Source organism: Neofelis nebulosa, chromosome 15 (assembly GCF_028018385.1).
Source record: "Neofelis nebulosa isolate mNeoNeb1 chromosome 15, mNeoNeb1.pri, whole genome shotgun sequence".
NCBI classification, from domain to species: domain Eukaryota; kingdom Metazoa; phylum Chordata; class Mammalia; order Carnivora; family Felidae; genus Neofelis; species Neofelis nebulosa.
In genome coordinates, this window is record NC_080796.1 from 10,998,502 (window position 1) to 11,025,983 (window position 27,482).

Genomic DNA, 27,482 nt, shown 5'->3' on the forward strand with positions numbered 1-27,482 from the left:
AATGAAATCTTGCCATTTGCAAGGACACAGATGGAGCTAGACAGTATAATGCTGAGCAAAACAAGTCAAAGAGAAATACCGTCTGATTTCATTCACAGGTGGAATTTAAGACACAAAACACATGAACAAGAAAAAAAAGAGGCAAACCAAGAAACACACTCTTAACTCTAGAGAACAAACAGGTGGTTACCAGAGGGGTGGTAAAATAGGGGGGCGGGGTGAAACGGGATGGGGATTAGGAGTCCACTTATCACAGTGAGCGTTGAGTAATATATACAGTTGTTGAATCACCGTATTGTGAACATCTGAAACTAAGACAACGCTGTAAACTGTAAAAAATTCATTGGGCCACAGCCATTATTAATTATCGATGCTTAGACATTTCTACAGTCCAGTCACATTTTATAGAGCCACTGCCACAGTGTAAAGGGGGAGGATAAGTTATGTTGCATTATAACCCATTACACATTCTCCGGGTGAAGATGAGCTCATAGTACTGTGTGGAAGCTTTGCTGTCCTTCAAGTGTAGGTCATCTTCAGGTTTGTGAGCGTCCGTTAATTCCAAGGTCAGAGATCTTTGCGGTAATCCAAAAGGGAGTCAGGCGCTGATGGGTGACAGAGGTGGCGGCAAGAGTCATGTTGCCATGGTGACCCAGAGCCCCTCCCCCCGATACCTGCTCGCTCCTGTCCTTCTCCGTGGATTTTTAAATTTATTTTTTTTTTAATGTTTACTTTTGAAAGAGAGAGAGACAGAGCATGAGCAGGGAAGGGCAGAGAGGGAGAGAGACAGAGACAGAATCTGAAGCAGGCTCCAGACTCTGAGCTATCAGCACAGAGCCCAAAGCGGGGCTCAAACTCATGAGCTGTGAGATCATGACCTGAGCCGAAGTCAGACGCTCAACTGACCGAGCCACCCAGATGCTCCTCTTCTCCATGTATTTTTAAAGAATCCTCAAAAAGAGGGGTGCCTGGGTGGCTCGGTCGGTTGAGCGTCTGACTTCGGCTCAGGTCATGATCTCACGGTTCCTGAGTGTGAGTCCCGCGTCGGGCTCCATGCTGACAGTGTGGAGCCTGCTTGGGATTCTCTCTCTCCCTCTGTCTCAAAAGAAATAAGTAAATAAACTTTAAACAAACAAGCAAATAAATTAATAAATTCTCAAAAAGAAAATACACGAAGGTTACAAATGGAATTCTTGGACATAGCGAAATCCTACTCTCGCCTGGTGCCTTCTCTCAAATCTCTCCCCCTGCCTTCCTGGTACACCACTCCCCACTGACTGTGTCCCCTGAGCAATACACCTACGTTTTAGGAATGTCCCCATGCTTTTCCATGAGTTGTAATGTCTGTTTCAGGGAAGAAACGTGTACGAAGTGCACGTCTGACAGAGCATCTTGATGGCACCTCTACGTCCAGTCTCTGACTGCCCTTCAGTGTTGATGTTACAACTGTGTGCAATCCGGGCTTTGAAAATCTGCAAGTGTATTTAGAGCCCTTTCAAAAGGAACGTGTTTACCAAAAAGTGGCAGGGAAGCATCTGGAAGGGTTTCGTCTACTTTTTTTTTTTTTTTTTTTTTTTACCAATTCTCTATGCAAAACCCTAAGATGACAGAGCAGTGTGGGTCCTGGGTGCCTTCTGGGGCTTTTAATTTCTGGAAACCCAGGTGAGTCCCTCTTGCACCACATTCCTTGGAAAGGCTAGAAAGAGGTTAAACGGCATTAGCCAAAGGGTCCAGGCTTAATGGTAACACTACGTGACACTCATGATGGCCTCCAGTCTCCAGAGTTCAATGTATCCAATCCTATGCTTGCTTGCCATCAAAATAAAATAAACAGAGAAAATGCACATATGAGCCCTGAGTGGTCACCTCATTTGCATTCCCTTGACTGTGTTTTGATCTTGTGCACACCACGGGCGGGGAAGTCCAATCTCTTTCTGCTCAATCAGACTGTGTATCCGTGCGCTCCCCTTGTGTTGCAGGATAACCTTCAAAGAGACAGGACCGAAGCTGGCTCGCTATTCGAGGCCTGCGGCATAGAATACCACGCTGTCAGAAAGGGTTCAGCCCAGTTCTTGGGAGGACGGATCAGATGATCAAACGTGCTCTCTCCAGTGGTACAGAGCTCACATCTCTCCCTGTGCGGTGGCTTTTCTTTCGAGTCATGAGCATGGAGCTTCAAGGTCACGAGGAGGCATTCACTGCTCTCTCCTCCCACCCCTCTCCCCTGCTCCTGACCAACGGCCTTGCCAACACTCGGCTGTGGATACTGAAAGCGGTTCCAGAAGGAACACCATCGCCACAAAGTCCATTATTCACCAAGATGGCGGACTTGGGTGCTGGCCCAATGGGCGGCAGACCAGCATGACCATGGTTCCAAACCACTTGTTATTTCATTGACAGACAGTCTGGGTGGCCTCCTCCTTATCATATAAAGGGTGACAGTGAAGAAGAGTCGGCAGCTTTGGACCTGGTGCCGGACAGAGGGAGGAGGAGGCTGTGAAATATCCCAGACACCTTCCGGCCGGTAGACTCTGGCCATCCCACTACTCACGACTCCTTGAGGAAGTGTGGACTTTTGTGCCTCTCCTGTGCTGTGGCTCATCCCAGACACTTAGCCTGGAATGCTGTTTATTTTAATCCTATGGAAATTCTTTAACACCCAGCTGCCTTCACTAACCCACCAGTCATCCCCACCAGAGCAAAGCAAAGCAAAACAAAAAACAAAACAAAAGAGGAAAAGTCTGATGGTTCTAGCAACTCTCAGGGACTTTGTGTCCTTGGAAATCACCTGCCTTCCCTTTTCTTCTTTTTTATTGTAGTAAGACACATGCAACATAACTTTACTATTTTAGTCGTTTTAAGTACATAGTTCAGCTGAATAATATTGCATTGCATGGACACACCGCATTTCATTTTCCACTCATCCACTGATGGACACCTGGAAAGCTCCCACCTGTTGGTTATTGTGAAGGACCCTGCTGTGAATAAGGCAGTGCAAGTATCTGTTTTAAGTTGCTGCTTTCAATGTTTTTTTTTTGTTTGTTTTTTTTTTGGGGGGGGGGAGAGAGAGAGAGAGAGAGAGAGAGCAAGCATGTGAGCAGGGAAGGGCAGAGGGAGAGAGAGAATCTTAAGCAGGCTCCACACTCAGCGCAGAGCCTGATCTAGGGCTGATCTCACAACCGTGAGATCATGACCTGAGCCAAAATCAAGAGCTGGACACTTAACTGACTGAGTCACCCGGGCGCCCCTCCTTTCCATGCTTTTGAGTATGTATCTAGGAGGGGAACTGCTGGACAATATGGCAAGTCTATTTTTAAGGTTCTGAGGAACTGCCGAACTATTTTCCAGAGTGGCTGTACAATTTTACAGTCTCACCAGCCCTGAGTCCGAGTTCCAAATTCTCCACATCTTTGCCAACATTTATTTCTGCTTCTTTGATAACAGCCTTCCTAACGGATGGGAGGTGGTATTTCATTGTGGTTTTGTTTACATTTCGCTAGTGGCTAATGATGTAGAACACATCCTCTCATGTGCTTATCAGCCATCTGTGTATCTTATTTGCAACAGAAAATGTCTATTCATTGTTGCAGTGAATTGCATTTTTGTTGTTGAATTGTAGGAGCTCTTTATATATTATGGATACGAATCCTATATTAGATATACGATTTGCAAATGCTTCCTCCCACTCTGTGGGTTGTTTTTCCATCTCTTGTTGGTGTCCTTTGATGCACAAAAGCACCACTTCCTTTTTTTGGTAACACTTCATCATTCTTAGATTTCAACTAACAGTTTTTGGCATCTGTGGCTCAAAAGCTTTCCCATGTTGCTTTTCCTATGATAGGCCTGCCAATAAGAGTGACCAAACATGGCCCATGGAATTTTGTGAAGGCACTCGTCCAATATGGTTCTTGTTATTTGCAGACCACTAACCAGTCACCAGCTGGGGAGAACTTGAAAGATGGTTGTTAAACACGTGTGCCACAACTGCCCAGGGACAAACTTCTTTTGAAATCATGTACAACCAACTTCAAGGAGATGATGAGGGCAACTCTGTTAGAACGCCTTCTGGGCATCACGTGTGGTTTACGGAAACATCATCCCGCAGTCCTCACGAAATATACCAACTGGACTGGCTCTTGGCACAGAGGCAGTGCCTACTAATTGGAAGGAATTAAAAGGAAATTAAGTTTAAGAATGGTTTCATCACCGGTACATGTCTGAGAAGAGATGTTACACAGAGGCCACAATGCGTACATTTAATAACTTAAGAGAGAGTCTGCAAAATTTTAATAGGGAATGACACACGAAGAAATTGCACATTTCTTGAAAAAGAATTAAGAAAGCTGATTCGAGCTCTCCAGTGATAATTATTCTGCTTGAAAAAAAAAAAGCTATTGTGGCACAGTATCTATGTCTTTTAAGTTGATGGGTCTCATCACAAATGGCTATTCATTTCTTACACGGGACAAATGTGGTTTTGAGTTCAGACTCAAATCACTGATATCCTGCAAAATCCTTCCTTGGGCAGTTTCTCAAAGTCCTGCCAGAGACAAGAAGCTTGCAAACTAGGAGTTAATCACGTCTTCCAATGCCACTTCTTTTCATCTCCCCACTTCTAAAAAAAATTTTGGAACATCACAGCGTTACTTTGAAATGCTATGAAGCAGTCTCCATGGGTGAGATTGACGGTCCCAACACCACCAAGGATGCCTTCTTCTTGAAGAGCTGTATAAATTGGGCAGCGGTCACTTCTCTTCTCTCGTCACATCTAGGACCTAACAGTATCCAGCACAGAGCTGCCCTTCTATGAATATTTAAGCAAATACCAGAAGAGTACCTCTCCCTCAAAAGAAGTCTCCCCCTGCCCGACCAAGCTTCCTAATTCTGTAACTTCCAAAATACCTTTTCTTTTTCCTCATAAGGGGCCACTGTCACAGCACGACCCCTTGGACTGAGTGTGTGCTGAGCACAGGGCTCCCAGTCCCCCTGTTTTTCCAGGCTCCCAAAGTATTCCAGAGGACAAGCCATGGCCTACTTGTGTGCACACAGCCCATGATCTTCAAGGACAGCTCACAGGAGAGACATTTCCACCAAGGTTACCGTCAGCCCCGCCTTGAGGAATGTGTACAACAATCCCCAAAGAGGAACAGTCAGAGCCACCAAGATGCCCTCAGTTTAAAATCAAGACTGTGGCCAAGTCAAGTCAGGCCAGTCTGTAAATGCGTCTAGGTTACGATCCCATGGTTTCCTTAGATTGACACTGCACAGGATGAAGTTCTCTAGAGCAAAAATGTTGGGTCTCAGCAGAACGTATAGGTTCAAAAGGCTGATAAGACCAGGTTGTAGAGTCGAGTTCAATATCAAGGCAACTACTGTTTACAGTTAAGTATCAGCAGAGGAAACAGCTTCCGATGTGGTGATTTTGGAGGGTCTTGTTACAAAGCCCAAGACTGCCCTGTCCCCATTCCTTTGCACTAACACACACAGAAAGTCTTATTTGGATGGATAGGCTTACTTGGAGGGAACTCACCCAACAAGTATTTACTAAGAACTGAAGATACATGTAGGCTCTCTGCTGGTCCTGGGATGACAAATGCAGACAGACATGCCCCCTGCTCTGCAAGGCTGACCACAGGTTCAGAGGTGCCCAGAAGAGTCTCAGTGTATGCCCATTATCCCGCATCCTGCCCAGTTTCTGTTGTCCTGGAGTTTTCATTTTCTGAAAACATGTTATTATTAAGACTTTATTGTTATTTATTTATTTTTACATCTTTTAAATGTTTATTTATTTTTGAGAGACAGAGTGGGGGAGAGGCAGAGAGGGAGGGAGACGCAGAATCGGAAGCAGGCTCCAGGCTCCGAGCTGTCAGCACAGACCCTGACACGGGGCTCGAACTCACGAACCACGAGATCATGACCTGAGCCGAAGTCAGACGCTCAGCCAACTGAGCCACCCAGGCGCCCCTATTATTAAGACTTTAAATGACAAGATGGGAAGAATTGGACAGACCTTCACTCTCTGCCTTCATGGTCCACGTGCAGTGGATGGGGCTCCTACCTGAAGCCTTAGCATTCCCGCTACCTGGGCAGACATGTGCAGAAATGCACTTGTAACCGGTTACCGGACATACATAATTCGTAACTGTGCTCAAACACACTTCTGTTTCTCCCCAGAGAAATACAAGCTGTGGTTGTCACAATCTGCAAGGTTTACACATACAGAGTCACTGAACTTAAGAAAAATTTTGTGATCGATCTTATGTGAAATAAACACCTATTTCATTAGGGGGATGATCAGGTCTTTCTCTGCCGCCTGTCACCAGTCGGATTTGGGAAATTTGGGAGTCTAAAGAACTAGCTTAAATGATAGAATATTGCTGACAATGGACAGTTTTTAACTTGAAGTATACTGCAGAAGTCTGCTTCAGTGTCCTACAAGAAGGCACTGGAGTTTTGGAAATAGGTCTTTTACATTTTAATTGTACTTTGTTCAAAATGAGTTGTAAGCCTGTTATCAGGTGCTCACCCAACGAAACACAAAAATCGCAGCCTGGGAAGCTTGTGATGAATTGCGAATATTAAATGAAACAAAGCTTACAGACAGCCAGGACCCTGAAAACACATTCCTGCAAAAGCAAAGAAGGAGCAGCATGAATATTAGACAGCAAGAGACAAACAGCATCAAGGATTAAATTTTGAAATTCCAGAACTGTGCTCTGGAAATTCATCTGGGGGAGATCTTTTATTATTTTATTTTGGGGGGGGGGCAGGGGGAAGATCTTTTAAAAACTCACACACAATGTTCTTACTGAGTTAGACACGTATTCCGCCGAAAAGGACTTGTAGTTGGTCGTGGTGCACATAAATTCTTAATTATTTTCAACCAGACTGTGATAATCTCCCAAGAGAAACAGAAGCTATAGTGATAGAAACACAGACCTTTATATGTTAACACACATGGGCACACACATGTACAAGGTAGGTACAGTGAGGGAAGTGAAGAAGAAAAACACTGTAGCTCTAAGTTAATACTAGAAAAAATTATAGTCTTCAGAAAGACGCCATTGATAGGATAATATGCATAGATTTGCTGAAGATGATTAAAATAGGTGAATCGAGAATCATTATTCTGCTTATATATTTTTTTTTTTTTTTAATTTATTTTTGGGACAGAGAGAGACAGAGCATGAACGGGGGAGGGGCAGAGAGAGAGGGAGACACAGAATCGGAAACAGGCTCCAGGCTCCGAGCCATCAGCCCAGAGCCCGACGCGGGGCTCGAACTCACGGACCGCGAGATCGTGACCTGGCTGAAGTCGGACGCTTAACCGACTGCGCCACCCAGGCGCCCCTATTCTGCTTATATTTTTTAGTCTTTATTTTGAGAGACAGAGAGAGAGAAAGATGGGAGAGGGGCAGAGAGAAGGAGAGAGAGAATCCCAAGCAGGCTCCGTGCTGTCAGCGCAGAGCCCAATGTGGGCTTGAACTCACGAGCCCTGACATCATGACCTGAGCTGAAGTCAGACGCTTAATCCACTGAGCCCCCCGGGGCTCCCCTCTGTTTATTCTACTTGAATGTTCTGAGACATAACATAAAAAGATTTTAATTTTTTTCTTTGTTGTACATGGATTCTTTTGGTAAGAAAATACTTCTGAAGGTTATTTTGATTACGACTCTTTTGCAAGTCACTAATATAAATGGATTTGTCAGAAAATAGTTCAAAAAAATTAATATTATTAACTAAGTAACTCTTTTGCTCTCAAAAGTGTCCAGTTTGGAGAATAAATTATAGGATTCCCTTACTTACACTTTAGAACAGGGAGAAATGTGTAACAGAATACAGAAAAGTATCAAAAAAAGTAATACGGTAGTCTAGGTACCTAAAAAGACCTTCTTATCAAGTACAATTAAACACTGCAGGTAAGATATTTTCACAAATCTTATTAAATGCATTGCTGAGCTTGTAAAAGAGTCAAGAATTTTCAGGCAAAAAAAAAAAAATAAATGAAATTGGGAACTTACCAGAACTAAGCATAACACACAAGTCTGCTTTACGCTGAAGGCATTTGCCAAACCAGGTAATAATCTGCTTAGTTTTACGTGGTTTCAAAGGACGTTGGAAACAGAAGACAAGGCCAAAAGGCTGCCCAACATGATGGTTGTAACAGGAAAATCCCCTTCAACAACACCTGCGCCCCTCACTATATAACACAGGTCCATGTCGAAAAATGGCACAGAATAGAAAAAGAAATTGTCCCGAGAATATGGAACCACAGGCTAGATTAAAGCAGGTTTTCAGTTTTAATTCTCAGTAGCTGGGTGATCCAAAATATTTCAAGCTGAGAATATCACGTAGGGTATCCTCAACTGGTAGGGATCCCAGGCACCGAGCAGAAGAAAATACAGATGATAAAGTAAGCCATCTTTATCCTTGGTCTCAAAGAATTCTCACAAATAAAATGCCAATGGAAAGCAGTTGCCTCGGGGCAGAGGTACACAAAGGATGGAGGCACCATGAGAAAGAGCCAGCAGAAACAAGAGGCAGAATGAGAGGGTCCAACAGAGATTACAAATAATCAACAAAAAGCTGATTAACATGCTTAAGGAAATTAAGATGTTTGAAGGAAGACAACAAGAAAGTCATCAGAGACGACCAATTTCTGCTTCTGGCCATGTTGGAAAACTGGGAACTAGACTGACCCTCCAGCCTTACGCTAGAAAAAAAAAAAAAATTAGGAGAAAAAAAAATGTTTTGGATACTGGGCAAGAGCAGCAGAGAAAAGTAATCTTTGAGAGAAAGGAAACAAATGAGCCGAGCCCTGCAGGTGGCCCAGCTCCCCCACCACCTGGAGAGGTGGCAGGACAGAGGAGGCCAGAGGGAGCCAGGCGGCCACCTGCTGAGAGAGGAGACAAAGTTGAGAATTTGGGGAGGCCAAGGAAGCTAAACTTTGCAGGATGGAATAGTAGAAAGGAAAAAGGAGTGAGCTGGGGAGAGACAGAGAGTGAGAGAGGGAGGGAGGGAGGGAGGGAGAAAGGGAAGAGGGGGGAGACCATTCCGTCATTCCATGGGAGGGAATAGTATGTGTTCAAGCAGACAGAGTGGAAAGATCTGCTCATATATGGGGTTTGGGATGGGGTCCTCGGAAGGGGCTGATAATAACAATACTACTACTAACAATAATAATGCTAGAGTCCTCTAGCTCAGACTAGCCCTAGATGCTCTGCACCTGCCCTAGCAAATCAAGCCTCAAAGGAGCAAACTGATTCCAAATAACTGTGGACTTCAGTCCCATGGATCACACAGTATTTATTTTTTAATTTTTAATGTTTATTTATTTTTGAGAGAGAGAGAGAGAGAGAGAGAGAGAGCATGAGCAGGGGAAGAGCAGAGAGAGACAGGGGAGATACAGAATCCGAAGCAGGCTCCAGGCTCCGAGCTGTCAGCTCAGAGCCCGACGCGGGGCTCGAACCCACAGACCATGACATCGTGACCTGAGCCGAAGTCGGACGCTTAACCAACTAAGCCACCCAGGTGCCCTGGGTCAAACAGTATTTATAATGAAAACAGAAAATATTTTGAACTAGTGATAGTGAAAATCATCATCATTATCAAAACTTGAGGATACAGACAAAGCAGTGTTTAGTGCATAATGTATAGAATTAAGTGCTTACATTATAGTGTAAGAAAGAGCAAAAATTAAGCCAAGGTGCCATCTTCAGATGGAGATAAAGAATAGCAAAATAAACTAAAAGAAAGTAGAAGAAAGGAAACAGTGAAGAGCAGAAACTCACTCAATGGAAACCAAACATACTGCAAAGAAAATTCACCAAGTCCGAAGTGACTAAGACAGTATCTGCACAGGCAGAGAGCCCAGAGACAGACCCCCTGCATGTGTGGACACTTGTTAAAAGACCCAACGGGCCTCGCAGATCTGTGGGGATTAAAAAAAATGGTGCAAAATAGTAGAATCCAGAGTTTACAAAGAGCTCCTACAGATTGATAAGAAGAGAAGCAACTTTATAGAAAATGGGGCACAACAGGGGCGCCTGGGTAGCTCAGCTGGTTAAGTGTCCGACTTTGGCTCAGGTCATGATCTCACAGTTCGTGGGTTCGAGCCCCCCATCAGGCTCTGTGCTGACAGCCCAGAGCCCGGTGCCTGCTTTGGATTCTGTGTCTCCCTCTCTCTGCCCACCACCCACCCACCCCCTCCCCTGCTGGCACTCTGTCTCTCTCTCTCTCTCTCTCAAAAGTAAAGATTAAAAAAATTCAAAAAAAGAAAAAGACAATGGGGCAAAAGACACAAACAAGGGCTATGCAAACAGAGAGTAATAACTAAGAAACATGAGAAGATACTCAATGCCACCAGAAATATCCTGAAAGCATGAGACTCTGACTTCTAGGTACCCGAATTAGCACTACTGACAGGGTGGCTTACTGGCCACAAAAAGCTCTTTTCCCCGCCCTCACACCTGGGAAATAGGAACAAATCAATGGCATCGGCACAACTACGGAGGCTTCCAAGTTGTCACTCCAGTGAAAAAAATCTCAAAAATAGTAAGTGTACCGGTTGGGATAGTACTGACGGGGAGTGGTTGCCTTCTTGGCCAGCCCCCCTCATGTATGGAATCTATAGTCTCTGGAGCCTCTGGTTTGACTCACTCTCTACTCAAATCTGTATAGCAAGAAGGCTTGGAATGATGGGATTCTGCTACATTTGCTCAAGACTTCAGAGAATAGATTGCAAGGCACCAGAAACCACTTTCTTCTTGTGGGTCCCAGGCCTGGCCATCTGGGTAGCCACGTGTGTTCCCTCTGGATTCTGCAGTGATACACCCATCCCTCCCTCTGGACTCAGGCTCTGGCACGCTGAGAGATGTTTCACTTCCATTTCTAATGGGTTTCTACACATCCATGTCTACTCTTTGCTCCTGGAGGAACAAGATGGAGGACAGTGGGTTTAACGTGCGGACGGTCTGAGAAAAAGGTCCAGCTACCCCGGATGGTGTATGCACCGAATAGATTCCCAGCGTCTCAGAGGATGCAGGCTACATTCACTAGAACCCAACGGTTAAGTGCTGGCTCTTTGGAACCACATGAACAGACAACTGAGCTGTGAGATCACAGTCAAATTCTAAACCTGAACTCCTTATGTGTTGGGGTCTATACAGTGAGGAGGGAGTGTGAGGGCAAAGTACAGGCTAACAGCACCCACACCCCCTTGAGTGGAATATGTGTGATTTTCCTTAGACACTCCTGGCTACACAAGAACAAAGGAAAGGGGTTTAAGTGCTCGCCATGGTGATGTGGGAAACTAAGGCAAATGAAATATTAAATTCTCTTACTGCCTGCAGCCCACTGACAAGTCCTTGAAACTGGCACAGTGACCTGCCTCTACGAGCTCAGCTGCCTCAATGATGACACTTTGTTGGGGGCAAAAGAGACTTTTGGCTTAACATTATCCTGACCCCCTAGGAACCTGTAAGTCTACTGTAACATATAAGAATTCCTTTGGAAACCTCCTTTATCTCACCTTCCCCAAGATATATGCTGGCCATCATACTCCAAGGTTATGGCCCCCCAATATACATCTGAAGGGTCTCATGACTGAGGTTTTATTGAAAGGTAATAAATGGCGTTTCCCCAGCAACAGCTAGCCCCTCGAGGTCCTGGAAAACTTGCTTCCCAAATTCCTTAGAGACTTACTGTATCCCTGACCCCCTCCCAACCTGAGAGTACATACTCAGTTATCCCACAGGACCCCAGTGCAGCCCATGGGTCCTGTCCCCCTGTTTTAATAAAACCACCTTTTTGCACCAAAGACGTCTTCATGAATTCTTTCTTGGCCGATGGCTCCGAACCCCGCCCCCCCCCCCATCTCCCCAAACCCCATCAACAACAGGACTACCAAAGCCTGATAATGATTGTGGAAGAGACTTGAGAGACCACGGTCATATTCTCACGGTGGTTCACTAAGCACGAGATGCTTCCTGTGCGTTACTTCCTTACGACAAGTCTGAATCTTCTCCGCATTGTACAGATGGAGACTGGAGATCCTCAGGTCACACAGGCAGCAAATGAGGAGCTGAGGCCTGGACCCAGGTCCACCTGGGCTAATTCTGTGTGCTTTCTCCATGCTACGCCCTGGGGATAACATGGTGACTGAAAAGGCGAGCTTCGAGCCCGACAACCTGAGTTCCAATCCTAGTTGACCAGATGCTATACCTGTGACAGCTGATGAGTTGCCAGACCTTTCTGTGTTTCAGCGTCTTCATCTATAAAAATGCGGAAACAACAGCATCTATCCCTAAGGGTCATGCGAAGACCAAAAGAGAATGTTTGTATTATATAGACTGGACCTGCGCTCAGCAAATATTCAAAAAGTGGTACCTTTGCTACTCATTGCTTTTGTACGATGCTCAAGCTTCCATGACCCTGTGAAATGGGTCCTTAAATGGGCCCTTGAACAAAGGACTTAATGACAAAAGGGCTATTCTGACTCCATCCTGAAGGCTTTTAGAGGAATAATCACTTCGTTCTTTACATTTACAAATTATAGGTTCAAATAAATGACTTTGGTGAGCAAAGCCTCTGGCTTCTGGAAAGGTCAAATTGTATGGCTTTTAAAGGTGGCTATTCTCCTTTTCCAAAGGAAATTGTCAAGCAGATGCCGAGATGGGTTTGATTGTTCCAGTAAGAAATCCAGCCGGGAGGTTTGCTTTTTCAGAATTTGATTGTCAAGGAGGTCACAGTGGGGAAGGCTCTGGGCTGTGGATTTGTCCTTTCCTGTGGTGGGTGGAGGCTCAGCGACCCAGAAACAGGAAGGGCCTGCAGGCACTTTCCTGGGCCTTACCCGGGAGAGACTACCACTCCGCCCACTGCTGAAAGTTAATCACAAGAGCGGGTGAAGCCCCATCCACACGTGGCCTGTCCTTCTTGACACCAGAGTACACGGTCTTCTAGATGTAGCTTAAAATTTATACCATTGTCAAATAAAGCGCCGCTATTCCCAAATCTGGGGATATTAGCTGGGCACAGGGACGGCCTTTCTTTAGCGTTCCAACGCATTCCTGGAACGTCCCTAAACTTAGATCATTAGGGCACCAATCCTGAAGCCATGCCATAAATGTCTATTGCAAAGAAAGAGTTTGCTTGAGTAACTGAAACACTTGAATGGACTCTAAGACACGTTTGCTTCTACCAAAGTCCAGACACTCGGAGAGTTATAACAGTAAGCATCTGTATTGTATCGGATATTTATTATTGTCATGATTTATTACTGCTAGAGGGAACATATTCACAGGTGACATACTGGACCTTTCTACTTCTTTGAACATACTCTACAATGTGACTTTTAACTCTCATCTCTTGTCTTCAAACCGAGTACTGGTTTCTTCTGTCCTCCTGGTCTCTAAGGTCTGTGCATCAGCCCTAATGCTCAGAATAGTAGTTTATACATCACAGATGCTTGACAAATCGCCACAGTAAACCTAGCAGAGTGAATCTATTTTTGCTCTATATTTGATTCGAGAAGGTAGGTCGTAGCTTCAATGCCTCTCCACCTCCTATACAGCTAGTATCACCACGAAAAGACACACTTTGTGCTAGCCGAGAACGGGGTTCTTTGTTAAAAATGTTCTTTAAGTTTATCTACTTATTTTTAGAGAGAGAGAAAAGCACACCGATGAGCAGGGGAGAGGGCAGAAAGAGAGGAGAGAGAGAGAATTCCAAGCAGGCTCCACATGCTGTCAGCACAAAGCCCAACATGTGGGGTTTGAACTCACGAACCACGAGATCATGACCTGAGATGAAATCAAGAGTCAGACGCTAAACTGACTGAGCCCCCCACAGGCGTCCCTGAGAATTCAGTTCTGATGGCCTCAAAGCAAGTCTGGAGGCCCAAAAGCGTCTTCCAGGTTAGTGAGGCAGGGCCACCCAAAAGTTGAAGGCAGAAGCCTGACTCCTATCTGCTACTAAAGAAGTAGGGTTCCTCTAAAGCCTCCACCCAAAAACTATTAGAAGTAATTAATGAATTCAGTAAAGCTGAGGGATACAAAATTTACATACAGAAATCGGTTGTATGTCTATATGCTAAGAATGAAGTAACATAAAGAGAAGAAAAAAACATTCCATTGACAATTGCACCAAACTGAACAGGTGGAAGACCTGTTGTACTCAGAAAACTATAAAACACCGATAAAAGAAACTAAAGATGACACAAATGAAAGGCATTCCGTGCTCCTGGATTAGAAGAGCAAATATTGTGAAAATGCCCACACTGCCCAAAGCGAGCTACAGATTCAATGCAATCCCTATCAAAACACCAACAGCGTTTTTCACAGAGCTAGAACAAGCAATCCTAAAATGTGTATGGAACCACAAAAGACCCTGAATAGCTGAAGCAACCTTGAGAAAGAACAAAGCTGGAGGTATTACCGTCCCGGATTTCAAGCTGTACTACAAAGCTGTAGTGATGAAAACAGTATGGTACTGGCACAAAAACAGACACATAGATCCACAGAACAGAATAGAAAACCTAGAAATAAACCCACAATTATATGGTCAATTAATCTATGACAAAGGAGGCCAGAACACCCCATGGGGAAAACACAGTCTCTTCAATAAGTGGTGTTGGGAAAACTGGACAGCGACATGTAAAACAATGAAACTGGACCATTTTCTTACACCACACACAAAAATAAACTCAAAATGGATTAGTGACCTAATGTGAGACTTGAGACCATATAACTCCCAGAAGAAAACAGAGCCAGTAATCTCTTTTACACCAGCCATAGAAACATTTCTCTAGATATGTCTCCTTAGGCAAGGGAAACAAAAACATTAAAAACAAACTGTTGAGACTGTATCAAAATAAGAAACTTTTGCAGAGCAAAGGAAACCACCGACAAAATGGAAAGGCAACTTACTGAATAGGAGAGGATATTTGCAAATGACGTGTCAGATAAGGGCTTAATACCCAAAATATATAAAGAACTTACACAACCCAACACCAAAAAGCCCCCAAATAATCCGATTAAAAACAGGCAGAGGACCCAGATAGACATTTTTTTCCAGAAAAGGCAAACAGATGGCCGACACAGGAAAAGATGCTCAACATCAGTCATCATCAGGGAAACGCAAATCAAAATCACGAGATATGACCTCACACTAGTCAGAATGGCTAGAATCAAAAAGACGAGCAACGACGAGTGTTGGCGAGGATGTGGAGAAACCCTCTGACGGTGGGAATGCAAACCAGTGCAGCCACTGTGGGAAAAACAGTATGGAGGTGCCTGAAAAATTTAAGAATAGAAATACCATACGTTCTAGTAATTCCACAACTGGGTATCTACCCAAAGGAAAAAGCCCATTACCTTGAAAAGATATATGCACCCCTACGTTTATTGGCTATGTTTATTGGCTATTTACAACAGTCAAGATATGAGAGCAACCCAAGTGCTTCCATAACAACAACAGATGAATGGGTAAAGAAGATGTGGAATATACACACAATGGGATATTCCTCCGCCATAAAAAAAGAATGAAATCTTGCCATTTACAGCAACATCGATGGACCCCAAGGGCATTCATTAGGCTAAGTGAAATGAGCCAGACAGAGAAAGACAATTACCATAGGATTTTACTTCTCCGTGGCATCTAAAACACAATGAATAAAAGCAGAAAAAGAGCTACAAATGCTGAGAACAAACTTCTTCTGGTTGTCAGAGGGGAGAGGCTGGGGGGATGGGCAAAGTGGGGGAAGGGGAGCGGGAGACACAGGCTTCCGGTTATGGAAGGAGTAAGTCATGGAGATGAAAGGTCCGGCACACGGCACACAGTCAATGGTATTGAAGCAGTGACGGCAGCTACACTGGGGGCGAGCGCAGCATAACGTACAGACTTGTTGAAGGACCATGTCGCACACCTGAAGCTAATGTGATGTTGTGTGTCAACCGTATTTCAATTAAAAAAAAAATCAGGGTTTCAATCAAGTTGATTTAACGCAAACTAGTGCAAAAATAATAAGGAACCTGGAAAAAAAAAAAGACTGTCATTTTCTTGATGAGCTCATATGATAGGAGAGCTGAGTATGCAAACGAATAATTAAAATATAACATCAGGGGCTATAATACAATACCTGCAGAATGCCACAGGGGATTACAGGAGCGAAACAACTTTTCTGGAACAAAGGAGCAGGAGGGAGGAAAGGAGATCAGACAAGGCTTCAAAGAGGAGACAATATTTGAGGCAAGCCTTGAAGAATAAGCAGGAAGGGGATGCAAAGATATTTCATATTAAAAAATGGATTAATGTAATTTACCGTATTAAAGGATTAAAGAAGGAAAAGCCACACGAGCATCTCATTAGATGCAGAAATGGGGTAGACAAAATTCAACAATCAACTTTTTAAAATCTCTTGGAAATCCATCAACAGAAGAACCAATACCCTGTGATATGCCCCTAACAATGGAAACATCATACATCAAGGAAAATCAATAAACGATAGTGGCACACATCAGTGTGGGTGTCAGAAATGAAATCTTGGTTGAAAAAAGGAAGTTACAGAAGAGCCAAGAAGAGAGCATGATTCCATTTATGTAAAGATCAAAATCAGACAGAACCACGGACACAAATTTACCTGGTAAAAGGATAAGGCAAATTCGGGGACTATAAAACACAAAATTCAGCACGGTGGCCACCTCCGGGAAGGGCGGGAGGGCTATGTCCTCACAGAGGAGCACAGAGGTCTTCCAAATGTTCTATTTCCTAACCTGGGTGTGTTATTTTGTAGACTGGGCAGATGTGTTTCTTATCTATATATATGGCAGATTCCACATTGGAAACATGTAAGAGAAATAAGCAGAAACTGTCTAAACGAAGAAGGAGATCCAAGGCAGTATGGAATTTAGCATGTTTCTGATAATCATTCGATGAATGAATGAATGAGTAAATGAATGAGAGAACAGATGAACGATCAAGGCCATTTGTAGGCAGAAAAAAATAGCATCTACAAACCATGGGGCTGTGAGAGGGTGTGGGGGAGTTTCACGAGGCTGTACATGGTTTTTGTGATCAGAAAAGTGGTTGTGAGCCCAATTATGAAGAGCTTCATGGGCCATAAAATGGTTTGAACTCTATGCTGTAGCCAACAAGAAGCCACTGCAGGAGTTAAACAAGGGGTGACATCAGATTTGCCTTTTAATTTTTTTAAGTGCTCATTTACCTTTGAGAGGGGGGGAAAGGGCAGAGAGAGAGAGAGAGAGAGAGAGAGAGAGAGAGAGACAGAGACAGAGACAGAGAGAATTCAAAGCATGATCCAGGCTCTGAGCTGTCAGCACAGAGTCTGATGCGGGGCTCGAACCCATGAGCCGTGAGAGCATGACCAAAGCCGAAGTCAGATGCTTAACCAACTGAGCCCCCCAGGTGCCCCTAGATTTGCCTTTTAAATTGGCATTCTGGCAGCTGTGTGGAGGGCCAGGAACCTGGTCTCCTCTGCTTTCACCAAAAGAATCCTCAGAAGGAAACTGTGTGGCATTTTCCTCTGGCGAAGGGTGTAGTGTAATGCACTTTGTTCTAAGAACTACATAGAAATACTCCCAACACTCAAAAACAACAACCTCCATGGGTCCTGAGTGCAGGACGTCACTGAACAGGACTGAATATTGTAAAGCCTTTTAAAGTCGACTATCCTTCAAACTATTAACAAATTTACTAGAACCATCTCTATTTCTCCAGGACTCTCTTTAGTATATCAAAATGAAACTCAGCTCTGTTTTAGTTAAAGACTCACTGGTACGTTAGACAGTTTGATACAACTTAACTGCTCCGTGAACATAACTATTTGAAAATTGTTCAATTACACATGAACTGAATTATCACCTCATTTGCATGGACCAAAAGAAAAAATCTATTAATGCTCAGTCGAGCCTGAACCTGTTTGGCTGTGGAACAGGTGAGAATTTATGGTTGGATACTCTGATTGAAGCTCTATTAACGTTCAAGACAGTTTCTTAATGAATTAAGCCTCAACTCATTTGTATGCCCCATCCCTTCTAATGTCTAATTGTGCCTAAATCTGGCCATCCTTGAGTGATCACGGCACCCTCTGGGTGTCCAAGGGCATCTGCAGTGCTCTGTGCACTGGCCCCGAATAAACCTGGAGCCCCCCACCCCCACCATACAAACACACTTGAGCTGTTTTCTCCCGGGAGCAGCATGACTGGTGGTAAGATGATTAGTTATCATTAAAGGTAACAATTAGCGGCAGATTCGGAGTCTTGCGTTTGGCTCAGCCGTTTATCATGCTTTGTGTCAGGAGATATGACACCATGGCAGCGAAGGACAGGGCAGCTGTGAGTGGCTCAGGCGTCTAAAGGATGGGCGGCGGAAAACTTGACACATCTGACGTGTAAGAGAATGAAACAAGGCTGGAGATGAGCAGAGGGTTTCCGAGTCACCACGTCTGCCCACACAGCCTTTTCTACCATCCTTCTGATTCGGTGGTGGTTGAGCACCGGTGTCCACGTACCATCAGGTGTCAGACCTGGCAGTCCATGTCTGTATCTCCGCTAGACTATAAATTGTCCAAGAGTGGAGATCATCCGTGTTCTTCTGTTATATCCCTAGTGCTCTGCATATTGTAGGGGTCCAATAAATATTTTTCAATGAATGGAGTGAAGGACCAAGTGGATAAAAGAACTTCCAGATATTCTGCTATGTATTCCTCAAATTCTTTCCTCTATGCGTGGTGGCCTCTATCCCACTTATGATAAAATCAGTCCCTGAAAGCCGCTAGCCAGGTCCTCTTGGAAGAGATCAGAATCCACCTTACTGATCAAAATAGCACTGAGTTCCATGATTAATGGAGTTAAACTCTATGGGTCACCTGGGATCGTAAGCGTAAGGTGAAAGTTAGATCATCAGCCTTAGTCTTGAAAATCTCTTTGGAAGAAAATCCTTCTCTCACGAAATCCCATATGGTCACGTTTTGCTTCAGTGTTGGAACACATCGTGGTCTCTGGCTGAGAACCAAAAGTACTTGGCTTATATTTAAAGGCTATGTTATATGAAAGGTTTGTATCTTTAAATATCTGACTTACACCCTGGTGAGTGGGGTATAACACAGATACAATTGAGGGCACAGCAACATCTGACCCCGAACTCTCCATGCACCCACAGGCTCTGTGAACCCACTGAGGAAAGTCTACCATTGAGGTAGAGCCATTCACTTCCTTAATTCAATGGATCAGGCAGCAAACCTATCTACCTACTAGGCACCCAGAGTCTTGTTGAATAAATTCACGAGCTCTCCATGTTAACAAGAGGTACTTACAATCCATTTGGCCCTTGAGAATCAGGGAAGAGAAGACAGTGCCCAGTGTCTACCCACGGATGAAGATCACACACACATAGGCGCACGGTGGAATATTATTCGGCCATTAAAAAGTTACATCCTGTCACCAGTGACAGCATGGATGTGCCTCGAGGGTGTTATACGAAGTAAAAGAAGCCAGACGCAGAAAGGCCAATACTGTCTGATCTTAATTACACGTGGACTTTAAAAATCTGAACCCGGGTACAGAGAACAGGTCGGTGGCTGCCAGAGGTGGGGGAGGGGGCCCAAGGGCAGGGGAGCGGGTGAAGGAGACCCACACCAGGGGCTCCCCTGTCTCAGCTCTGCCTCGGCTCCCCAGCCCATGTTGTAGACCATCTCTTAGAAATCACAAGTACTCGACTGCATATTTCTTAGGGAGTCGAGTCTGAAGAAACTTCTCAAATTCCAGTTGATAGACTGACTCCCTCAGCCGCCAACTGTGGAAATCCCCAAAGCCGTTATCATTAGCCTGGTGTTTCAGGAAGCTCATTATCTCATGCCGTGACAGCTTACCGTCACTGTCACCTCCAGCCTACTCTTTCCTTGCCTTTCTTGTCCTCGGCAAAACTTGAAGACACAGGCCGGGTGATAACCTCTCCTATTCTGACAGGAATCTTCTGACTCAGAGACGCCTCTGTGCACCTCCTAGAAACTAGAGAGGGCCAGAAGTTCTGTCTTGTCAGCAGGCCGCCCCCAGCATGGGACACGGTCATTCTTCTCATGCTGGAGCCCACCCAATAAGGCGGGAGGGCTGCATGGGGGTCCCGGGGGTCCTGCAGCCTAAGAGAGCATCACAGAATCCGCAGCTTTTCCCATTAATGGGCATGTGAAAAGGCTCCACCAACAGGCTCTTACACGAGCAAGACTGAAGAAATTAAGAAAGGAAAAGGCCTGGTGAGATTCTGCAGAGATCATCCCTCAGCGCAGCTCAGAATACAGGGTTTAGACCGTCAGGTTCCACTGACAGCCATTTGAGGAGGTCAAGTTGAGCCCTGCTCTCTTCTGGCCCGGTCCCTGCACACGGCTTCTGAGTGATGAGGGTTTCATTCATTCCAACATTCTTATCTGGTAGTTCTGATTTTGGTTCAGTGGCCTGGCTTCCCTTCCCTACCCTCCCTATTCCCCTCTCCCCACCGCCACGGGTCTCCTGAAGTCAGCCAGCCCCGGCTTAGCCATCCCGGCCAAGCAGAGGCCTGGAGACGGACCCTGCACTTAACGGCTGGTCCCACCCCCTGGAACGACGTCCTTACTTCCAACCCACGACACACGCCTGAGCTCTGCAACAGATCCACTGTCTTACCTCATCTGTGACTCCAGCAGTTACTGACAGAGCGGCACAGCACCGTGGACACTGTGTTAGGAAGTGGTGATTCACTGGGGGGCAGTGAAACAGTCTGTCACCTACCGGCCGCGTCAGCATGGACAAGTTAACTCACCCCTCTTGTCTCAGCCTCCCCATCTGCAATAGCGGTGTGACCGCAATAGCATCCATGTCATAAGGCTGTCGGCAGAATTAAATGCCCATCAGGCCTTTGGAGCAGTTCCTGATGTACAGTAAGACAATGACTGTGAACTGTCATTATGCTCACGGCACGAAATGAGCCTCATTCAGAGCTCATCCGTGCACCGCGCTAGCTACCTGGGATGTTGCTGGAAAATCAGAAGATAGGTATTGGAAACTATTCTCTTCTTCTCCCTATGACCCAGCAAGTCCACAAATTAGGAACCTCTGTCCCCTTGGAAAGATCGAGGAAAACGTTCCCACATTCCTCTTATTCACTTCTTCCCATGGCAGGCAAGGGGTCTGGCTGGTGAGCCTGGTAAATGTGACCCTGGGCAGGAACAACCCCAACGCTGTCTGTCTGTCCGTCTCCCTCTCTGCAAGTCACACGTTCCCTCCTGCACTTGAGTCACGTGGCTGCCCAGGTAAGTGACCGCCCTGCTGATCTGATTCTGCTCATTTGTGAGTCTGGGTATCTGGCTCATGGAGGGACAGAAGCCCCCCCTGCCCTATGCTAAGATTCAGCACAGAGGGTCTAACTCCCAATCATACTCTTGTACATATTTGCCAGCTGGTTCAGAATCTGGAGGGAAGAGAGTTTCGTTAGTAATCTCAGAAAGGAAGGAAACTTCTTGAAAAGCCAAGAGGGAAATGAAGTCATCTCCTAATTTCTACCCAGCCCTCCAACCACATGGCCTATTATCCTGCGGGGACGAGCCACGGTTGACAAAGAAAAAGTAGACTGTGGCCTTGCTGCTTAGAGATGGCGACTGAGTCGGGGGCCTAGATCCCTGAGGCTCCGTGAGGGGGCCAAAAGTGGCCCCCTGGAGGACAAAAAGGAGGACACGCAGAATTCATGTGCCTAACCAGAGGAGAAGGGACCCATGCCTGAACCCGGCTTGCGACCCCGATTCCCAGACAGTCTCATTTCTCCCTGAGTGATTTGTGTGGTTCTGGAACAACCTGGAGGTCATTAACCTCATTTACTGGCGGCTGCTGCCGAAACTCTTAAGAAGAGGGTATCAGTCTCTGGAAATGTTCATAATTAAATATGAAGACACCACTGGCCAGGGACGTAGATGGAGCTAGGAGGAAGAACAAAAGAAAGAAGGCTGAAAATCTTATAAAGGGACGGGGGGGGGGGGGGCGCGCCTCTGTGTCCCAGTGATTTTCTGAACTCACTTTCTCTGCATCCTAACAGTCGTTAAAATGTATAAAAATGAATATTTTTGAAGCGGCAATACTAAGAATTATCATTGCCACGGTTGCCTGGCAACCCGAGACTTTGGTTATTTTATTTCTAAACAGGGAATGCTATAAACCAGTACCCGGAGTTTGTGCAAATAGTTCTAAATTGATGTTCTCCCTGTAAATCAGGAGGAGATAATACAGCATTAATGTACTTCTAAAGGTTGCTAAATATGCATGTGTCTCTTATACCTCACACATGCGCGTGCGCAAAGATTCTTACAGAGTTTCCGTTAAGTGCGATCTTCAGCAAATGTCGAGCACTGCTATATTCCTTTGCACTTTTCCTGGAAAATATCTATTTAGTTGTATATTAAGCGTAAATAATATCTATTCGAACAAACTTTCGTCTCCTGGGTCACCAGGGGAAATAGTATTGTACTAATCTCAATCCACGGCCCCTTCCCCCTCCCAGACACCGAGTGGGTCTCCAGTTTGGGGCAAGTGGAGACCCTCTAAACGGCTACTTGGAGGAAATCTCTCTCAAAGCATCTCCCTCAGGGATGCATGTCCTGGAAAGGCCTTATGAATTTCAGCAAAGAGGTGTGGGCATTTTGGAAAAGCTGCCTCTATGTACAAAACGTCATTTCTCCACAAGTCACTGACTTGAATGTAAGCTTCCAAGGGCTGCTCATTGGCCTGAATGAACTGCTCAAATGCTGGCCCGTTCTGAGTAATGACCTTGGTTCCTGACCTCACTGGGGCCTTTGAGGAAAAGTGCTCCCATTCTAGACCCTGATGGCGCTCCTTACTGCTTCTGTGGAGTGGAGGCCCCTGCGGTCCTTGCAGTCGGAAGCTGATAACGCCTGCCTCAGGCTCCTCCCGCCTCTCCCAGCAGCTTTACCACAGAGAAGGGGGAGGCTTGGTGATGCCTGAGCCCTAGACGCGTCAGTGAGCGATGTGGAGAGACCAGGAGGAAGTCTTGGCCTGAACCACAGGCCAAACCCGTTGAAGAAAGGCATCGGGCATCACTTCTTTCCCGGGATCATAACGCAGAGCTGGGTCTCGAGCGGACTCAGAAGAGAGTCTCACGTGCAACGTGAGGGAGTAATAGAAGATGTTCCGTGACCTCTTGTATTGAATGGAAACCAAGATATTATAAAACACCTCGTGTCTGGAAACACAGTACGAGCATCTTGTTGGCTAAGACACAAATAGACATTCGGCCTATTACATAATTACTTCTCCAAACAGGGTAACAATTGAGGATGAAGGTGGACGCTTCAGGGCTTGAAGCAGAGCTGTGTGGCGGGTAAGCTTCCTAAGGGTTTGTACCCCTCGCAGGACCACATCTAAAAGGGACCAAAAATTCTATTTTGAGACACTGGGTGGTGGTCAGAATTTCCAAGTCTCTCAGCGCCTGGGTGGCTCAGTCGGTTAAGCATCTGAATTCGGTTCAGGCTGTGATCTCACAGTTCACGAGTTCGAGCCCCGCATCGGGCTCTGTGCTGACAGCTCGGAGCCTAGAGCTGCTTCGAATTCCGTGTCTCCCTCTCTCTCTGCCCCTCCCCTGCTCACGTGCTGTCTCTCTCACTCTCAAAAATAAACAAACATTTACAAAGAATTAAAAAAAAAAAAAAAAAAAGAATTTCCAAGTCTCTGGAAAGACTGGCCCTACAGATCAGCTGGGACATAATAACGCTTTAGCCAAAGCCAAGTTCACACTGACAGATCCACTGATCTGTGTGGTCGCCCTTCTGGGGGCCAAATCCAGAGGCGTGTGTCTGCAATATTGGCTTTTGGCAGGGGAATTCGTTTCAACGCCTCTGCCTATGTTTTCTCATCTACCAAATGGGAAGACCCCTATGACTTTGGTGCCCAAGACAGCTGTAACGAACATGGGGAGAAAACTTGCAAATGCATCGTCAAAATGCTCAGACTACAACAGATTTCCTGAGACGAGAGTCCCCCAAAGTTAGGGAGTAATCTGTGCAGAACTGAATAGGGGTCTGGAGCTGCTGGCCTCTCCCTGCCTTCCCTGCATGCTTTTCTGAATGGCGTCACCACTTAGGGTTGATTTATAGCACTTGGGGTGGCCAGCAGGCCTGTGCCGTGTTCTGGGAACCCGTTGCGTGCTGTTCTGACATCTACAAAGGCAATATCATTTGCAAAGTCAAAACCATCCGGGGCACACCTAAGGTGCCCACGGGAGCGCCTGGGATGGGTAATGCATCCAAACTCACATTCCAGCTCGCTCACATGACAAATCATCTGATACAGGGATGACAACAAACGAGGACAGGCTATATCCCCACTGTGCACATTCCGGTTAATTTCCCAGAAGCAAACACAAGTAATGCAGGTTCCAAGCGTAGAGTTGTCTAGGGTGACAAACGATGAGGTAGCGGGTTTCTGTGCGTGTGTTGCAGACAGGTGCCGAATGCGGAGTTTGGGTTTCTGCTTTTTGCTGTGAGCAAGAAAGAGAGAAAACCAGAAGGGCAGACAACCTCCCCTCCCTCCCTCTCTCGCAAAGATGAGGCTGACTGCAGAAAGGTGTTTAGTATGCTAACAAAATGCTGCAGAATGTGGCTTTAGAGCCTTGACTGAATTGATAAAGGAAATCTGGGCCCTCCCGCTGTGCTGAGCGCCCCATGCTGTGTGGAGCAAAGGCAGCTAATATATTACAGAGCCTGATGAGGCTGGGGGAGAGGACGGATGGGCAGCTTGGGCTCAGAACCAAGGTCCCTGAACCCTAAAAAGTGACACAGTCGGCACCCCCCGACTGGCTGGGAGATCTGAGTAAATCTTTGCCTTCTTTTCCCGTACCTTGAAAAAGGATACTTTCTGGTTGATGAATCGCCTTACAAATGTGATCTGCAGATGCCATATACTGAACGTGTGCTGTGGCTGAGACAGAGACACTATTACAGCAGGGGTCTTTTTAGGCTCTTACTCTAAGATGGGCCTGAAGGAGTAGGGGGATGGTAGGACTGGGTGGGACAAGTCACTGGCAGATGAGGGTTTTGGGAAGGATGGAGCTGGCCTGACGGCTCGGCCACCACGTTTCCCAGCACCCCATCTCCAGAAGAGTCCCCACGGTGGGACCACTCTAGGTCTCGAGCAGACACTGAATTTATGTTGAGTCTGTGCTTACTTCAGATGCCCAAACAACGTAATCATCACTCCCACACAGCTAGCATGGAAGGAAGAAAACGGGAACTGAAGCAGACACATGTCTGCAGGGAAGGGGGTGGAGGTTTCATACTCTGTCAGCCCTCCCAAGGGGGCAGGCGGCTGGTCAGGGAGACTGCCCCGTGTTACCTTACGTTTAATTGAACAAGTGCCCTTGAGCGATTAATAAACACAATCCTTGACGTTTCCCTACATGTTTACAATAGAATTAACTTTAGCCAACGGGAAGTTACTTTATCTGAAGTAAAAGTGATGTCCCTGCTTACACTCACTGATTCAACAAATATTTACTGAAATCCTAAAAGCATGTGACTCGACAGAAACGACGTGAGAGATACAGAAGTAAAATACGTAATCAGTGACCGCATAAGATGGTGTTTTGGATTTTACTTACATCATGATCTATTATCACCTTAACATACATGTTTTCCTTTGTGTGGACAGGGAAGGCAACTGAGGCCAGTACCCACCCCTTCTTTCTCAGGTCTGCAACACTGATAGTACCAGTCCAGACCTTTCTTTTTACCCTTTTCTCTCCCTCTGTCCATCCCTTCCTTCCTGCCTTCTTTCTTTTTAAAAAAAAAATTCTTTTAAATGTTTATTTACTGTTAGAGACAGAGTGCAACTGGGGGAGGGGCAGAGCAAGAAGGAGACGCAGAATCTGAAGCAGGCTCCAGGTGTCAGCACAGAGCGGGACCCGGGGCTCGAACCCACAGACCGCAAGATCATGACCTGAGCCAAAGCTGGACATTTAACCGACTGAGCCACCCAGGTGCCCCATCTTTTTTTTTTTTTTTTTAAATATTTATTTATTTTTGAGAGAGAGAGGCAGAGAATGAGTGGGAAGGGGCAGAGAGAGGGAGACCCAGAATCCAAAGCAGACTCCAGGCTCTGAGATGTCAGCACAGAGCCCGACGCGGGGCCCGAACTCAAGAACCGTGAAATCGTGACCTGAGCCAAAGTTGGATGCTTAACCGACTGAGCCACCCAGGTGTCCCCACTCTTTCTTTTCTTGTCATTACAAGTCAAGTTTATTCAACTGCGGAAGTGACACCAAATGAAACTTTATAAACCTTCAACTTGAAATTTTTTTCTCAGGGAAAATGGTCCTCACAAGGGCTGCAAAAACCATTTCTGGGTTTATCCCACCAGGTTTCCAAATTTCAGGAGTTGAGACAGATTGGATTATACCTGCTACTTAAACTCCTTTTTTTTTTTTTTTTTTAAACATTTATTTATTTTTGAGACAGAGAGAGACACAGCATGAACGGGGGAGGGGCAGAGAGAGAGGGAGACACAGAATCGGAAGCAGGCTCCAGGCTCCGAGCCATCGGCCCAGAGCCCGATGCGGGGCTCGAACTCACGGACCGCGAGATCGTGACCTGAGCTGAAGTCGGACGCTTAACCGACTGAGCCACCCAGGCGCCCCTGCTACTTAAACTCCTAAAGTCAGTCTACGAATGGTCCCCCAGGTGCAGAATTAAATCATGGTGCCGACATCACTTTAGGGCAGAGAAGAAGGAAGACACGAGGACTCATCCCGAATCTCACTCGTTGTCGAACAAATGGCCTGACTTACCTTTTTCCTCCCACACAACAGTGACTTACATTACGCATGATTTTACAGATTTAAAAAAAATGATTCACATACATTTGCTTAATCCTCATGGCAACTCTGTAGGCGTTATTTCCATTAAGTAGATGAGGGTAGGCTCAACCAGATGATTGTCGTTAATTATTGGCCACAGCGTTCTCAATTTTACAAAAAAACTTTCACACGCATACCATTCTGAGGCTCGTATCCTTGTGACGCAGGTAAGAATTCATCTAGAACCATCAGTTTATGGTGAGTGAAGGTTCAGACGGCAGTGAGAGAAGCAGCTGGACCCTGGCGGGGGCCCGAACAGGCAGAGAGCGCCCACCACCATCGCCATGTTGTCCAAGGGCAAAGCTGAATTGGGTGACAGTGGTGACAGGTAGCTCCAGGGTTGGATCATATATGGGCACAGAGGACATGGCCAGTCTTTGGCTATTCCAGACATAGGAGAGGCTCTAACTTCCTCCTCATGGAGTATAATGGGAAGAGGGAAAGGATCTTGGAAGTGGAGTCAACATTTGCATGGGAGGTGGCTGGCAATTCCCCAAGCTTTAGGAGCTCTCCTAAGTAGGGCTACCAGATAAAAATACAGGCTTTGCATGCATTACTGGGGGGGGGGGCACACTTACAC

General features: G+C 45.8%; 1 protein-coding gene across 3 annotated transcripts in view; it reads right to left on the minus strand.

Moving 5' to 3' along the window:
- The window catches only part of KIF26B (kinesin family member 26B), a 470,603-nt gene that overhangs the window by 37,482 nt on the left and 405,639 nt on the right, over positions 1–27,482 (minus strand). The gene's annotated exons all lie outside the window — the stretch shown is intronic.